Consider the following 17958-nt stretch of genomic DNA (forward strand, 5'->3'; position numbering starts at 1 on the left):
CTCGAGAACTACGCATCTGATCAAAAAATATCATAGAACATAAAAAGTAGGAAACTTAATTCTCTACAAAAAAGGTCGCTTAACATTTTGCCATAGCTCGCTTTGTTTCCGAGATATTTGCATATTCATCTCAAGGGAAGGGGCCTGACGGACATATTTCGAGATATTTCTTCTTCTTGTTGTTCTTCTTCTGCACAGCTAAGCTGGAAGTGGCATTTGCGGCTCGCACTAGTGCAGAGTTATCTCAAAGAACGGGGCCACGGTGTTTCTGTATCCCTATTATGTTGGTGCGGCTTCGGAACTTTTAAATATCTTGATATATCTCGAGAACTACGCTTCTGATCAAAAAATATCATAGAACATAAATTGTAGGAAACATAATTCTCTACAAAAAACGTCTCTTAACATTTTGCCATAGCTCTCTTCGTTTCCGAGATATTTGCAGATTTATCTCAAGGGAAGGGGCCTGACGGACATATTTCGAGATATTTCTTCTTCTTGTTGTTCTTCTTCTGCACAGCTAAGCTGAAAGTGGCATTTGCAGCTCGCAATAGTGCAGAGTTATCTCAAAGAAAGGGGCCACGGTGTTTCTGTATCTCTATTATGTTGGTGCGGCTTCGGAACTTTTAAATATCTTGATATATCTCGAGAACTACGCATCTGATCAAAAAATATCATAGAACATAAAAAGTAGGAAACTTAATTCTCTACAAAAAAGGTCGCTTAACATTTTGCCATAGCTCGCTTCGTTTCCGAGATATTTGCATATTCATCTCAAGGGAAGGGGCCTGACGGACATATTTCGAGATATTTCTTCTTCTTGTTGTTCTTCTTCTGCACAGCTAAGCTGGAAGTGGCATTTGCGGCTCGCACTAGTGCAGAGTTATCTCAAAGAACGGGGCCACGGTGTTTCTGTATCCCTATTATGTTGGTGCGGCTTCGGAACTTTTAAATATCTTGATATATCTCGAGAACTACGCTTCTGATCAAAAAATATCATAGAACATAAATTGTAGGAAACATAATTCTCTACAAAAAACGTCTCTTAACATTTTGCCATAGCTCGCTTCGTTTCCGAGATATTTGCAGATTCAGCTCAAAGGAACTGGCCTGACGGACATATTTCGAGATATTTCTTCTTCTTGTTGTTCTTCTTCTGCACAGCTAAGCTGAAAGTGGCATTTGCAGCTCGCAATAGTGCAGAGTTATCTCAAAGAAAGGGGCCACGGTGTTTCTGTATCTCTATTATGTTGGTGCGGCTTCGGAACTTTTAAATATCTTGATATATCTCGAGAACTACGCATCTGATCAAAAAATATCATAGAACATAAATTGTAGGAAACATAATTCTCTACAAAAAAGGTCTCTTAACATTTTGCCATAGCTCGCTTCGTTTCCGAGGTATTTGCAGATATATCTCAAGGGAAGGGGCCTGACGGACATATTTCGAGATATTTCTTCTTCTTGTTGTTCTTCTTCTGCGCAGCTAAGCTGGAAGTGGCATTTGCAGCTCGCAATAGTGCAGAGATATCTCAAAGAAAGGGGCCACGGTGTTTCTGTATCTCTATTATGTTGGTGCGGCTTCGGAACTTTTAAATATCTTGATATATCTCGAGAACTACTCATCTGATCAGAAAATATCATAGAAGATAAAAAGTAGGAAACTTAATTCTCTACAAAAAAGGTCTCTTAACATTTTGCCATAGCTCGCTTCGTTTCCGAGATATTTGCAGATTTATCTCAAGGTAAGGGGCCTGACGGATATATTTCGAGATATTTCTTCTTCTTGTTGTTCTTCTTCTGCACAGCTAAGCTGGAAGTGGCATTTGCAGCTCGCAATAGTGCATAGTTATCTGAAAGAAAGGGGCCACGGTGTTTCTGTATCTCTATTATGTTGGTGCGGCTTCGGAACTTTTAAATATCTCGATATATCTCGAAAACTACGCTTCTGATCAAAAAATATCATAGAACATAAATTGTAGGAAACATAATTCTCTACAAAAAACGTCTCTTAACATTTTGCCATAGCTCGCTTCGTTTCCGAGATATTTGCAGATTCAGCTCAAAGGAACTGGCCTGACGGACATATTTCGAGATATTCCTTCTTCTTGTTGTTCTTCCTCTGCACAGCTAAGCTGGAAGTGGCATTTGCAGCTCGCAATAGTGCAGAGTTATCTCAAAGAAAGGGGCCACGGTGTTTCTGTATCTCTATTATGTTGGTGCGGCTTCGGAACTTTTAAATATCTGGGTATATCTCGAGAACTACGCATCTGATCAAAAAATATCATAGAACATAAATTATAGGAAACATAATTCTCTACAAAAAAGGTCTCTTAACATTTTGCCATAGCTCGCTTCGTTTCCGAGATATTTGCAGATATATCTCAAGGGAAGGGGCCTGACGGACATATTTCGAGATATTTCTCCTTCTTGTTGTTCTTCTTCTGCACAGCTAAGCTGGAAGTGGCATTTGCAGCTCGCAATAGTGCAGAGATATCTCAAAGAAAGGGGCCACGGTGTTTCTGTATCTCTATTATGTTGGTGCGGCTTCGGAACTTTAAAATATCTTGATATATCTCGAGAACTACGCATCTGATCAAAAAATATCATAGAACATAAAAAGTAGGAAACTCAATTCTCTACAAAGAAGGTCTCTTAACATTTTGCAATAGCTCGCTTCGTTTCCGAGATATTTGTAGATTTATCTCAAGGGAAGGTGCCTGACGGACATATTTCGAGATATTTCTTCTTCTTGTTGTTCTTGTTCTGCACAGCTAAGCTGGAAGTGGCATTTGCGGCTCGCACTAGTGCAGAGTTATCTCAAAGAAAGGGGCCACGGTGTTTCTGTATCTCTATTATGTTGGTGCGGCTTCGGAACTTTTAAATATCTCGATATATCTCGAAAACTACGCTTCTGATCAAAAAATATCATAGAACATAAATTGTAGGAAACATAATTCTCTACAAAAAACGTCTCTTAACATTTTGCCATAGCTCGCTTCGTTTCCGAGATATTTGCAGATTCAGCTCAAAGGAACTGGCCTGACGGACATATTTCGAGATATTCCTTCTTCTTGTTGTTCTTCCTCTGCACAGCTAAGCTGGAAGTGGCATTTGCAGCTCGCAATAGTGCAGAGTTATCTCAAAGAAAGGGGCCGCGGTGTTTCTGTATCTCTATTATGTTGGTGCGGCTTCGGAACTTTTAAATATCTTGGTATATCTCGAGAACTACGCATCTGATCAAAAAATATCATAGAACATAAAAAGTAGGAAACTTAATTCTCTACAAAAAAGGTCGCTTAACATTTTGCCATAGCTCGCTTCGTTTCCGAGATATTTGCATATTCATCTCAAGGGAAGGGGCCTGACGGACATATTTCGAGATATTTCTTCTTCTTGTTGTTCTTCTTCTGCACAGCTAAGCTGGAAGTGGCATTTGCGGCTCGCACTAGTGCAGAGTTATCTCAAAGAACGGGGCCACGGTGTTTCTGTATCCCTATTATGTTGGTGCGGCTTCGGAACTTTTAAATATCTTGATATATCTCGAGAACTACGCTTCTGATCAAAAAATATCATAGAACATAAATTGTAGGAAACATAATTCTCTACAAAAAACGTCTCTTAACATTTTGCCATAGCTCGCTTCGTTTCCGAGATATTTGCAGATTCAGCTCAAAGGAACTGGTCTGACGGACATATTTCGAGATATTTCTTCTTCTTGTTGTTCTTCTTCTGCACAGCTAAGCTGAAAGTGGCATTTGCAGCTCGCAATAGTGCAGAGTTATCTCAAAGAAAGGGGCCACGGTGTTTCTGTATCTCTATTATGTTGGTGCGGCTTCGGAACTTTTAAATATCTTGATATATCTCGAGAACTACGCATCTGATCAAAAAAATCATACAACATAAAACGTAGGAAACTTAATTCTCTACAAAAAAGGTCTCTTAACATTTTGCCATAGCTCGCTTCGTTTCCGAGATATTTGCAGATTTATCTCAAGGGAAGGGGCCTAACGGACATATTTCGAGATATTTCTTCTTCTTGTTGTTCTTCTTCTGCACAGCTAAACTGGAAGTGGCATTTCCAGGTCGCAATAGTGCAGAGTTATCTCAAAGAAAGGAGCCGCGGTGTTTCTGTATCTCTATTATGTTGGTGCGGCTTCGGAACTTTTAAATATCTTGATATATCTCGAGAACTACGCGTCTGATCAAAAAATATCATAGAACATAAAAAGTAGGAAACATAATTCTCTACAAAAAAGGTCTCTTAACATTTTGCCATACCTCGCTTCGTCTCCGAGATATTTGCAGATATATCTCAAGGGAAGGGGCCTGACGGACATATTTCGAGATATTTCTTCTTCTTGTTGTTCTTCTTCTGCACAGCTAAGCTGGAAGTGGCATTTACAGCTCGCAATAGTGCAGAGTTATCTCAAAGAAAGGGGCCACGGTGTTTCTGTATCTCTATTATGTTGGTGCGGCTTCGGAACTTTTAAATATCTTGATATATCTCGAGAACTACGCATCTGATCAAAAAATATCATAGAACATAAATTGTAGGAAACATAATTCTCTACAAAAAAGGTCTCTTAACATTTTGCCATAGCTCGCTTCGTTTCCGAGATATTTGCAGATTTATCTCAAGGGAAGGGGCCTAACGGACATATTTCGAGATATTTCTTCTTCTTGTTGTTCTTCTTCTGCACAGCTAAACTGGAAGTGGCATTTCCAGGTCGCAATAGTGCAGAGTTATCTCAAAGAAAGGAGCCGCGGTGTTTCTGTATCTCTATTATGTTGGTGCGGCTTCGGAACTTTTAAATATCTTGATATATCTCGAGAACTACGCGTCTGATCAAAAAATATCATAGAACATAAAAAGTAGGAAACATAATTCTCTACAAAAAAGGTCTCTTAACATTTTGCCATACCTCGCTTCGTCTCCGAGATATTTGCAGATATATCTCAAGGGAAGGGGCCTGACGGACATATTTCGAGATATTTCTTCTTCTTGTTGTTCTTCTTCTGCACAGCTAAGCTGGAAGTGGCATTTACAGCTCGCAATAGTGCAGAGTTATCTCAAAGAAAGGGGCCACGGTGTTTCTGTATCTCTATTATGTTGGTGCGGCTTCGGAACTTTTAAATATCTTGATATATCTCGAGAACTACGCATCTGATCAAAAAATATCATAGAACATAAATTGTAGGAAACATAATTCTCTACAAAAAAGGTCTCTTAACATTTTGCCATAGCTCGCTTCGTTTCCGAGGTATTTGCAGATATATCTCAAGGGAAGGGGCCTGACGGACATATTTCGAGATATTTCTTCTTCTTGTTGTTCTTCTTCTGCGCAGCTAAGCTGGAAGTGGCATTTGCAGCTCGCAATAGTGCAGAGATATCTCAAAGAAAGGGGCCACGGTGTTTCTGTATCTCTATTATGTTGGTGCGGCTTCGGAACTTTTAAATATCTTGATATATATCGAGAACTACTCATCTGATCAGAAAATATCATACAAGATAAAAAGTAGGAAACTTAATTCTCTACAAAAAAGGTCTCTTAACATTTTGCCATAGCTCGCTTCGTTTCCGAGATATTTGCAGATTTATCTCAAGGTAAGGGGCCTGACGGACATATTTCGAGATATTTCTTCTTCTTGTTGTTCTTCTTCTGCACAGCTAAGCTGGAAGTGGCATTTGCAGCTCGCAATAGTGCATAGCTATCTGAAAGAAAGGGGCCACGGTGTTTCTGTATCTCTATTATGTTGGTGCGGCTTCGGAACTTTTAAAAATCTTGATATATCTCGAGAACTACGCATCTGATCAAAAAATATCATAGAACATAAAAAGTAGGAAACTTAATTCGCTACAAAAAAGGTCTCTTAACATTTTGCCATAGCTCGCTTCGTTTCCGAGATATTTGCAGATTTATCTCATGGTAAGGGGCCTGACGGACATATTTCGAGATATTTCTTCTTCTTGTTGTTCTTCTTCTGCACAGCTAAGCTGGAAGTGGCATTTGCAGCTCGCAATAGTGCATAGTTATCTGAAAGAAAGGGGCCACGGTGTTTCTGTATCTCTATTATGTTGGTGCGGCTTCGGAACTTTTAAATATCTCGATATATCTCGAAAACTACGCTTCTGATCAAAAAATATCATAGAACATAAATTGTAGGAAACATAATTCTCTACAAAAAAGGTCTCTTAACATTTTGCCATAGCTCGCTTCGTTTCCGAGATATTTGCAGATATATCTCAAGGGAAGGGCCCTGACGGACATATTTCGAGATATTTCTTCTTCTTGTTGTTCTTCTTCTGCACAGCTAAGCTGGAAGTGGCATTTACAGCTCGCAATAGTGCAGAGTTATCTCAAAGAAAGGGGCCACGGTGTTTCTGTATCTCTATTATGTTGGTGCGGCTTCGGAACTTTTAAATATCTTGATATATCTCGAGAACTACGCATCTGATCAAAAAATATCATAGAACATAAAAAGTAGGAAACTTAATTCTCTACAAAAAAGGTCGCTTAACATTTTGCCATAGCTCGCTTCGTTTCCGAGATATTTGCATATTCATCTCAAGGGAAGGGGCCTGACGGACATATTTCGAGATATTTCTTCTTCTTGTTGTTCTTCTTCTGCACAGCTAAGCTGGAAGTGGCATTTGCGGCTCGCACTAGTGCAGAGTTATCTCAAAGAACGGGGCCACGGTGTTTCTGTATCCCTATTATGTTGGTGCGGCTTCGGAACTTTTAAATATCTTGATATATCTCGAGAACTACGCTTCTGATCAAAAAATATCATAGAACATAAGTTGTAGGAAACATAATTCTCTACAAAAAACGTCTCTTAACATTTTGCCATAGCTCGCTTCGTTTCCGAGATATTTGCAGATTCAGCTCAAAGGAACTGGTCTGACGGACATATTTCGAGATATTTCTTCTTCTTGTTGTTCTTCTTCTGCACAGCTAAGCTGAAAGTGGCATTTGCAGCTCGCAATAGTGCAGAGTTATCTCAAAGAAAGGGGCCACGGTGTTTCTGTATCTCTATTATGTTGGTGCGGCTTCGGAACTTTTAAATATCTTGATATATCTCGAGAACTACGCATCTGATCAAAAAATATCATAGAACATAAATTGTAGGAAACATAATTCTCGCCAAAAAAGGTCTCTTAACATTTTGCCATAGCTCGCTTCGTTTCCGAGATATTTGCAGATATATCTCAAGGGAAGGGGCCTGACGGACATATTTCGAGATATTTCTTCTTCTTGTTGTTCTTCTTCTGCGCAGCTAAGCTGGAAGTGGCATTTGCAGCTCGCAATAGTGCAGAGATATCTCAAAGAAAGGGGCCACGGTGTTTCTGTATCCCTATTATGTTGGTGCGGCTTCAGAACTTTTAAATATCTCGATATATCTCGAAAACTACGCTTCTGATCAAAAAATATCATAGAACGTAAATTGTAGGAAACATAATTCTCTACAAAAAAGGTCTCTTAACATTTTGCCATAGCTCGCTTCGTTTCCGAGATATTTGCAGATATATCTCAAGGGAAGGGGCCTGACGGACATATTTCGAGATATTCCTTCTTCTTGTTGTTCTTCCTCTGCACAGCTAAGCTGGAAGTGGCATTTGCAGCTCGCAATAGTGCAGAGTTATCTCAAAGAAAGGGGCCACGGTGTTTCTGTATCTCTATTATGTTGGTGCGGCTTCGGAACTTTTAAATATCTTGATATATCTCGAGAACTACGCGTCTGATCAAAAAATATCATAGAACATACAAAGTAGGAAACTTAATTCTCTACAAAAAAGGTCTCTTAACATTTTGCCATAGCTCGCTTCGTTTCCGAGATATTTGCAGATTTATCTCAAGGGAAGGGGCCTGACGGACATATTTCGAGATATTTCTTCTTCTTGTTGTTCTTCTTCTGCACAGCTTAACTGGAAGTGGCATTTACAGCTCGCAATAGTGCAGAGTTATCTCAAAGAAAGGGGCCACGGTGTTTCTGTATCTCTATTATGTTGGTGCGGCTTCCGAACTTTTAAATATCTTGATATATCTCGAGAACTACGCATGTGATCAAAAAATATCATAGTTCATAAAAAGTAGGAAACCTAATTCTCTACAAAAAAGGTCTCTTAACATTTTGCCATAGCTCTCTTCGTTTCCGAGATATTTGCAGATTTATCTCAAGGGAAGGGGCCTGACGGACATATTTCGAGATATTTCTTCTTCTTGTTGATCTTCTTCTGCACAGCTAAGCTGAAAGTGGCATTTGCAGCTCGCAATAGTGCAGAGTTATCTCAAAGAAAGGGGCCACGGTGTTTCTGTATCTCTATTATGTTGGTGCGGCTTCGGAACTTTTAAATATCTTGATATATCTCGAGAACTACGCATCTGATCAAAAAATATCATAGAACATAAAAAGTAGGAAACTTAATTCTCTACAAAAAAGGTCGCTTAACATTTTGCCATAGCTCGCTTCGTTTCCGAGATATTTGCATATTCATCTCAAGGGAAGGGGCCTGACGGACATATTTCGAGATATTTCTTCTTCTTGTTGTTCTTCTTCTGCACAGCTAAGCTGGAAGTGGCATTTGCGGCTCGCACTAGTGCAGAGTTATCTCAAAGAACGGGGCCACGGTGTTTCTGTATCCCTGTTATGTTGGTGCGGCTTCGGAACTTTTAAATATCTTGATATATGTCGAGAACTACGCTTCTGATCAAAAAATATCATAGAACATAAATTGTAGGAAACATAATTCTCTACAAAAAACGTCTCTTAACATTTTGCCATAGCTCTCTTCGTTTCCGAGATATTTGCAGATTTATCTCAAGGGAAGGGGCCTGACGGACATATTTCGAGATATTTCTTCTTCTTGTTGTTCTTCTTCTGCACAGCTAAGCTGAAAGTGGCATTTGCAGCTCGCAATAGTGCAGAGTTATCTCAAAGAAAGGGGCCACGGTGTTTCTGTATCTCTATTATGTTGGTGCGGCTTCGGAACTTTTAAATATCTTGATATATCTCGAGAACTACGCATCTGATCAAAAAATATCATAGAACATAAAAAGTAGGAAACTTAATTCTCTACAAAAAAGGTCGCTTAACATTTTGCCATAGCTCGCTTCGTTTCCGAGATATTTGCATATTCATCTCAAGGGAAGGGGCCTGACGGACATATTTCGAGATATTTCTTCTTCTTGTTGTTCTTCTTCTGCACAGCTAAGCTGGAAGTGGCATTTGCGGCTCGCACTAGTGCAGAGTTATCTCAAAGAAAGGGGCCACGGTGTTTCTGTATCCCTATTATGTTGGTGCGGCTTCGGAACTTTTAAATATCTTGATATATCTCGAGAACTACGCTTCTGATCAAAAAATATCATAGAACATAAATTGTAGGAAACATAATTCTCTACAAAAAACGTCTCTTAACATTTTGCCATAGCTCTCTTCGTTTCCGAGATATTTGCAGATTTATCTCAAGGGAAGGGGCCTGACGGACATATTTCGAGATATTTCTTCTTCTTGTTGTTCTTCTTCTGCACAGCTAAGCTGAAAGTGGCATTTGCAGCTCGCAATAGTGCAGAGTTATCTCAAAGAAAGGGGCCACGGTGTTTCTGTATCTCTATTATGTTGGTGCGGCTTCGGAACTTTTAAATATCTTGATATATCTCGAGAACTACGCATCTGATCAAAAAATATCATAGAACATAAAAAGTAGGAAACTTAATTCTCTACAAAAAAGGTCGCTTAACATTTTGCCATAGCTCGCTTCGTTTCCGAGATATTTGCATATTCATCTCAAGGGAAGGGGCCTGACGGACATATTTCGAGATATTTCTTCTTCTTGTTGTTCTTCTTCTGCACAGCTAAGCTGGAAGTGGCATTTGCGGCTCGCACTAGTGCAGAGTTATCTCAAAGAACGGGGCCACGGTGTTTCTGTATCCCTATTATGTTGGTGCGGCTTCGGAACTTTTAAATATCTTGATATATCTCGAGAACTACGCTTCTGATCAAAAAATATCATAGAACATAAATTGTAGGAAACATAATTCTCTACAAAAAACGTCTCTTAACATTTTGCCATAGCTCGCTTCGTTTCCGAGATATTTGCAGATTCAGCTCAAAGGAACTGGCCTGGCGGACATATTTCGAGATATTTCTTCTTCTTGTTGTTCTTCTTCTGCACAGCTAAGCTGAAAGTGGCATTTGCAGCTCGCAATAGTGCAGAGTTATCTCAAAGAACGGGGCCACGGTGTTTCTGTATCCCTATTATGTTGGTGCAGCTTCGGAACTTTTAAATATCGTGATATATCTCGAGAACTACGCATCTGATCAGAAAATATCATAGAAGATAAAAAGTAGGAAAGTTAATTTTCTACAAAAAAGGTCTCTTAACATTTTGCCATAGCTCGCTTCGTTTCCGAGATATTTGCAGATTTATCTCAAGGTAAGGGGCCTGACGGACATATTTCGAGATATTTCTTCTTCTTGTTGTTCTTCTTCTGCACAGCTAAGCTGGAAGTGGCATTTGCAGCTCGCAATAGTGCAGAGTTATCTCAAACAGAGGGGCACGGTGTTTCTGTATCCCTATTATGTTGGTGCGGCTTCGGAACTTTTAAATATCTTGATATATCTCGAGAACTACGCATCTGATCAAAAAATATCATAGAGCATAAAACGTAGGAAACTTAATTCTCTACAAAAAAGGTCTCTTAACATTTTGCCATAGCTCGCTTCGTTTCCGAGATATCTGCAGATTTATCTCAAGGGAAGGGGCCTAACGGACATATTTCGAGATATTTCTTCTTCTTGTTGTTCTTCTTCTGCACAGCTAAGCTGGAAGTGGCATTTACAGCTCGCAATAGTGCAGAGTTATCTCAAAGAAAGGGGCCACGGTGTTTCTGTATCTCTATTATGTTGGTGCGGCTTCGGAACTTTTAAATATCTTGATATATCTCGAGAACTACGCATCTGATCAAAAAATATCATAGAACATAAAAAGTAGGAAACCTAATTCTCTACAAAAAAGGTCTCTCAACATTTTGCCATAGCTCTCTTCGTTTCCGAGATATTTGCAGATTTATCTCAAGGGAAGGGGCCTGACGGACATATTTCGAGATATTTCTTCTTCTTGTTGTTCTTCTTCTGCACAGCTAAGCTGAAAGTGGCATTTGCAGCTCGCAATAGTGCAGAGTTATCTCAAAGAAAGGGGCCACGGTGTTTCTGTATCTCTATTATGTTGGTGCAGCTTCGGAACTTTTAAATATCGTGATATATCTCGAGAACTACGCATCTGATCAGAAAATATCATAGAAGATAAAAAGTAGGAAACTTAATTCTCTACAAAAAAGGTCTCTTAACATTTTGCCATAGCTCGCTTCGTTTCCGAGATATTTGCAGATTTATCTCAAGGTAAGGGGCCTGACGGACATATTTCGAGATATTTCTTCTTCTTGTTGTTCTTCTTCTGCACAGCTAAGCTGGAAGTGGCATTTGCAGCTCGCAATAGTGCAGAGTTATCTCAAAGAGAGGGGCACGGTGTTTCTGTATCCCTATTATGTTGGTGCGGCTTCGGAACTTTTAAATATCTTGATATATCTCGAGAACTACGCATCTGATCAAAAAATATCATAGAACATAAAACGTAGGAAACTTAATTCTCTACAAAAAAGGTCTCTTAACATTTTGCCATAGCTCGCTTCGTTTCCGAGATATTTGCAGATTTATCTCAAGGGAAGGGGCCTAACGGACATATTTCGAGATATTTCTTCTTCTTGTTGTTCTTCTTCTGCACAGCTAAACTGGAAGTGGCATTTCCAGGTCGCAATAGTGCAGAGTTATCTCAAAGAAAGGAGCCACGGTGTTTCTGTATCTCTATTATGTTGGTGCGGCTTCGGAACTTTTAAATATCTTGATATATCTCGAGAACTACGCGTCTGATCAAAAAATGTCATAGAACATAAAAAGTAGGAAACATAATTCTCTACAAAAAAGGTCTCTTAACATTTTGCCATAGCTCGCTTCGTTTCCTAGATATTTGCAGATTTATCTCAAGGGAAGGGGCCTGACGGACATATTTCGAGATATTTCTTCTTCTTGTTGTTCCTCTTCTGCACAGCTAAGCTGGAAGTGGCATTTGCAGCTCGCAATTGTGCAGAGTTATCTCAAAGAGAGGGGCCACGATGTTTCTGTATCTCTATTATGTTGGTGCGGCTTCGGAACTTTTAAATATCTTGATATATCTCGAGAACTACGCATCTGATCAGAAAATATCATAGAAGATAAAAAGTAGGAAACTTAATTCTCTACAAAAAAGGTCTCTTAACATTTTGCCATAGCTCGCTTCGTTTCCGAGATATTTGCAGATTTATCTCAAGGTAAGGGGCCTGACGGACATATTTCGAGATATTTCTTCTTCTTGTTGTTCTTCTTCTGCACAGCTAAGCTGGAAGTGGCATTTACAGCTCGCAATAGTGCAGAGTTATCTCAAAGAAAGAGGCCACGGTGTTTCTGCACCTCTATTATGTTGTTGCAGCTTCGGAACTTTTAAATATCTTGTTATATCTCGAGAACTACGCATCTGATCAAAAAATATCATAGAACATAAAAAGTAGGAAACTTAATTCTCTACAAAAAAGGTCTCTTAACATTTTGCCATAGCTCGCTTCGTTTCCGAGATATTTGCAGATATATCTCAAGGGAAGGGGCCTGACGGACATATTTCGAGATATTTCTTCTTCTTGTTGTTCTTCTTCTGCACAGCTAAGCTGGAAGTGGCATTTACAGCTCGCAATAGTGCAGAGTTATCTCAAAGAAAGGGGCCACGGTGTTTCTGTATCTCTATTATGTTGGTGCGGCTTCGGAACTTTTAAATATCTTGATATATCTCGAGAACTACGCATCTGATCAAAAAATATCATAGAACATAAAAAGTAGGAAACCTAATTCTCTACAAAAAAGGTCTCTTAACATTTTGCCATAGCTCTCTTCGTTTCCGAGATATTTGCAGATTTATCTCAAGGGAAGGGGCCTGACGGACATATTTCGAGATATTTCTTCTTCTTGTTGTTCTTCTTCTGCACAGCTAAGCTGAAAGTGGCATTTGCAGCTCGCAATAGTGCAGAGTTATCTCAAAGAAAGGGGCCACGGTGTTTCTGTATCTCTATTATGTTGGTGCGGCTTCGGAACTTTTAAATATCGTGATATATCTCGAGAACTACGCATCTGATCAGAAAATATCATACAAGATAAAAAGTAGGAAACTTAATTCTCTACAAAAAAGGTCTCTTAACATTTTGCCATAGCTCGCTTCGTTTCCGAGATATTTGCAGATTTATCTCAAGGGAAGGGGCCTAACGGACATATTTCGAGATATTTCTTCTTCTTGTTGTTCTTCTTCTGCACAGCTAAACTGGAAGTGGCATTTCCAGGTCGCAATAGTGCAGAGTTATCTCAAAGAAAGGAGCCACGGTGTTTCTGTATCTCTATTATGTTGGTGCGGCTTCGGAACTTTTAAATATCTTGATATATCTCGAGAACTACGCGTCTGATCAAAAAATATCATAGAACATAAAAAGTAGGAAACATAATTCTCTACAAAAAAGGTCTGTTAACATTTTGCCATAGCTCGCTTCGTTTCCGAGATATTTGCAGATTTATCTCAAGGGAAGGGGCCTGACGGACATATTTCGAGATATTTCTTCTTCTTGTTGTTCCTCTTCTGCACAGCTAAGCTGGAAGTGGCATTTGCAGCTCGCAATTGTGCAGAGTTATCACAAAGAGAGGGGCCACGATGTTTCTGTATCTCTATTATGTTGGTGCGGCTTCGGAACTTTTAAATATCTTGATATATCTCGAGAACTACGCATCTGATCAGAAAATATCATAGAAGATAAAAAGTAGGAAACTTAATTCTCTACAAAAAAGGTCTCTTAACATTTTGCCATAGCTCGCTTCGTTTCCGAGATATTTGCAGATATATCTCAAGGGAAGGGGCCTGACGGACATATTTCGAGATATTTCTTCTTCTTGTTGTTCTTCTTCTGCACAGCTAAGCTGGAAGTGGCATTTACAGCTCGCAATAGTGCAGAGTTATCTCAAAGAAAGAGGCCACGGTGTTTCTGCACCTCTATTATGTTGTTGCAGCTTCGGAACTTTTAAATATCTTGATATATCTCGAGAACTACGCATCTGATCAAAAAATATCATAGAACATAAAAAGTAGGAAACTTAATTCTCTACAAAAAAGGTCTCTTAACATTTTGCCATAGCTCGCTTCGTTTCCGAGATATTTGCAGATATATCTCAAGGGAAGGGGCCTGACGGACATATTTCGAGATATTTCTTCTTCTTGTCGTTCTTCTTCTGCACAGCTAAGCTGGAAGTGGCATTTACAGCTCGCAATAGTGCAGAGTTATCTCAAAGAAAGGGGCCACGGTGTTTCTGTATCTCTATTATGTTGGTGCGGCTTCGGAACTTTTAAATATCGTGATATATCTCGAGACCTACGCATCTGATCAGAAAATATCATAGAAGATAAAAAGTAGGAAACTTAATTCTCTACAAAAAAGGTCTCTGAACATTTTGCCATAGCTCGCTTCGTTTCCGAGATATTTGCAGATTTATCTCAAGGTAAGGGGCCTGACGGACATATTTCGAGATATTTCTTCTTCTTGTTGTTCTTCTTCTGCACAGCTAAGCTGGAAGTGGCATTTGCAGCTCGCAATAGTGCATAGCTATCTGAAAGAAAGGGGCCACGGTGTTTCTGTATCTCTATTATGTTGGTGCGGCTTCGGAACTTTTAAATATCTTGATATATCTCGAGAACTACGCATCTGATCAAAAAATATCATAGAACATAAAAAGTAGGAAACTTAATTCGCTACAAAAAAGGTCTCTTAACATTTTGCCATAGCTCGCTTCGTTTCCGAGATATTTGCAGATTTATCTCAAGGGAAGGGGCCTAACGGACATATTTCGTGATATTTCTTCTTCTTGTTGTTCTTCTTCTGCACAGCTAAGCTGGAAGTGGCATTTCCAGCTCGCAATAGTGCAGAGTTATCTCGAAGAGAGGGGCCACGGTGTTTCTGTATCTCTATTATGTTGGTGCGGCTTCGGAACTTTTAAATATCTTGATATATCTCGAGAACTACGCGTCTGATCAAAAAATATCATAGAACATAAATTGTAGGAAACATAATTGTCTACAAAAAAGGTCTCTTAACATTTTGCCATAGCTCGCTTCGTTTCCGAGATATTTGCAGATTTATCTCATGGTAAGGGGCCTGACGGACATATTTCGAGATATTTCTTCTTCTTGTTGTTCTTCTTCTGCACAGCTAAGCTGGAAGTGGCATTTGCAGCTCGCAATAGTGCATAGTTATCTGAAAGAAAGGGGCCACGGTGTTTCTGTATCTCTATTATGTTGGTGCGGCTTCGGAACTTTTAAATATCTCGATATATCTCGAAAACTACGCTTCTGATCAAAAAATATCATAGAACATAAATTGTAGGAAACATAATTCTCTACAAAAAAGGTCTCTTAACATTTTGCCATAGCTCGCTTCGTTTCCGAGATATTTGCAGATATATCTCAAGGGAAGGGGCCTGACGGACATATTTCGAGATATTTCTTCTTCTTGTTGTTCTTCTTCTGCACAGCTAAGCTGGAAGTGGCATTTACAGCTCGCAATAGTGCAGAGTTATCTCAAAGAAAGAGGCCACGGTGTTTCTGCACCTCTATTATGTTGTTGCAGCTTCGGAACTTTTAAATATCTTGATATATCTCGAGAACTACGCATCTGATCAAAAAATATCATAGAACATAAAAAGTAGGAAACTTAATTCTCTACAAAAAAGTCTCTTAACATTTTGCCATAGCTCGCTTCGTTTCCGAGATATTTGCAGATTTATCTCAAGGGAAGGGGCCTAACGGACATATTTCCAGATATTTCTTCTTCTTGTTGTTCTTCTTCTGCACAGCTAAACTGGAAGTGGCATTTCCAGCTCGCAATAGTGCAGAGTTATCTCAAAGAGAGGGGCACGGTGTTTCTGTATCCCGATTATGTTGGTGCGGCTTCGGAACTTTTAAATATCTTGATATATCTCGAGAACTACGCATCTGATCAAAAAATATCATAGAACATAAAACGTAGGAAACTTAATTCTCTACAAAAAAGGTCTCGTAACATTTTGCCATAGCTCGCTTCGTTTCCGAGATATTTGCAGATGTATCTCAAGGGAAGGGGCCTAACGGACATATTTCGAGATATTTCTTCTTCTTGTTGTTCTTCTTCTGCACAGCTAAACTGGAAGTGGCATTTCCGGGTCGCAATAGTGCAGAGTTATCTCAAAGAAAGGAGCCACGGTGTTTCTGTATCTCTATTATGTTGGTGCGGCTTCGGAACTTTTAAATATCTTGATATATCTCGAGAACTACGCGTCTGATCAAAAAATATCATAGAAGATAAAAAGTAGGAAACTTAATTCTCTACAAAAAAGGTCTCTTAACATTTTGCCATAGCTCTCTTCGTTTCCGAGATATTTGCAGATTTATCTCAAGGGAAGGGGCCTGACGGACATATTTCGAGATATTTCTTCTTCTTGTTGTTCTTCTTCTGCACAGCTAAGCTGGATGTGGCATTTGCAGCTCGCAATAGTGCAGAGGTATCTCAAAGAAAGGGGCCACGGTGTTTCTGTATCTCTATTATGTTGGTGCGGCTTCGGAACTTTTAAATATCTTGATATATCTCGAGAACTACGCATCTGATCAAAAAATATCATAGAACATAGAAAGTAGGAAACTTAATTCGCTACAAAAAAGGTCTCTTAACATTTCGCCATAGCTCGCTTCGTTTCCGAGATATTTGCAGATTTATCTCAAGGGAAGGGGCCTAACGGACATATTTCGTGATATTTCTTCTTCTTGTTGTTCTTCTTCTGCACAGCTAAGCTGGAAGTGGCATTTGCAGCTCGCAATAGTGCAGAGTTATCTCAAAGAAAGGGGCCACGGTGTTTCTGTATCTCTATTATGTTGGTGCGGCTTCTTAACTTTTAAATATCCTGATATATCGCGAGAACTACGCATCTGATCAAAAAATATCATAGAACATAAAAAGTAGGAAACTCAATTCTCTACAAAAAAGGTCTCTTAACATTTTGCAATAGCTCGCTTCGATTCCGAGATATTTGCAGATTTATCTCAAGGGAAGGGGCCTGACGGACATATTTCGAGATATTTCTTCTTCTTGTTGTTCTTCTTCTGCACAGCTAAGCTGGAAGTGGCATTTGCGGCTCGCACTAGTGCAGAGTTATCTCAAAGAAAGGGGCCACGGTGTTTCTGTATCTCTATTATGTTGGTGCGGCTTCGGAACTTTTAAATATCTCGATATATCTCGAAAACTACGCTTCTGATCAAAAAATATCATAGAACATAAATTGTAGGAAACATAATTCTCTACAAAAAAGGTCTCTCAACATTTTGCCATAGCTCGCTTCGTTTCCGAGATATTTGCAGATATATCTCAAGGGAAGGGGCCTGACGGACATATTTCGAGATATTACTTCTTCTTGTTGTTCTTCTTCTGCACAGCAAAGCTGGAAGTGGCATTTACAGCTCGCAATAGTGCAGAGTTATCTCAAAGAAAGGGGCCACGGTGTTTCTGTATCTCTATTATGTTGGTGCGGCTTCGGAACTTTTAAATATCTTGATATATCTCGAGAACTACGCATCTGATCAAAAAATATCATAGAAGATAAAAAGTAGGAAACTTAATTCTCTACAAAAAAGGTCTCTTAACATTTTCCCATAGCTGGCATCGTTTCCGAGATATTTGCAGATATATCTCAAGGGAAGGGGCCTGACGAACATATTCCGAGATATTTCTTCTTCTTGTTGTTCCTCTTCTGCACAGCTAAGCTGGAAGTGGCATTTGCAGCTCGCAATAGTGCAGAGTTATCTCAAAGAAA

The sequence above is a fragment of the Osmia lignaria genome, unplaced genomic scaffold (assembly GCF_051020975.1).
Source record: "Osmia lignaria lignaria isolate PbOS001 unplaced genomic scaffold, iyOsmLign1 scaffold0002, whole genome shotgun sequence".
Classification (NCBI taxonomy): Eukaryota; Metazoa; Arthropoda; class Insecta; order Hymenoptera; family Megachilidae; genus Osmia; species Osmia lignaria.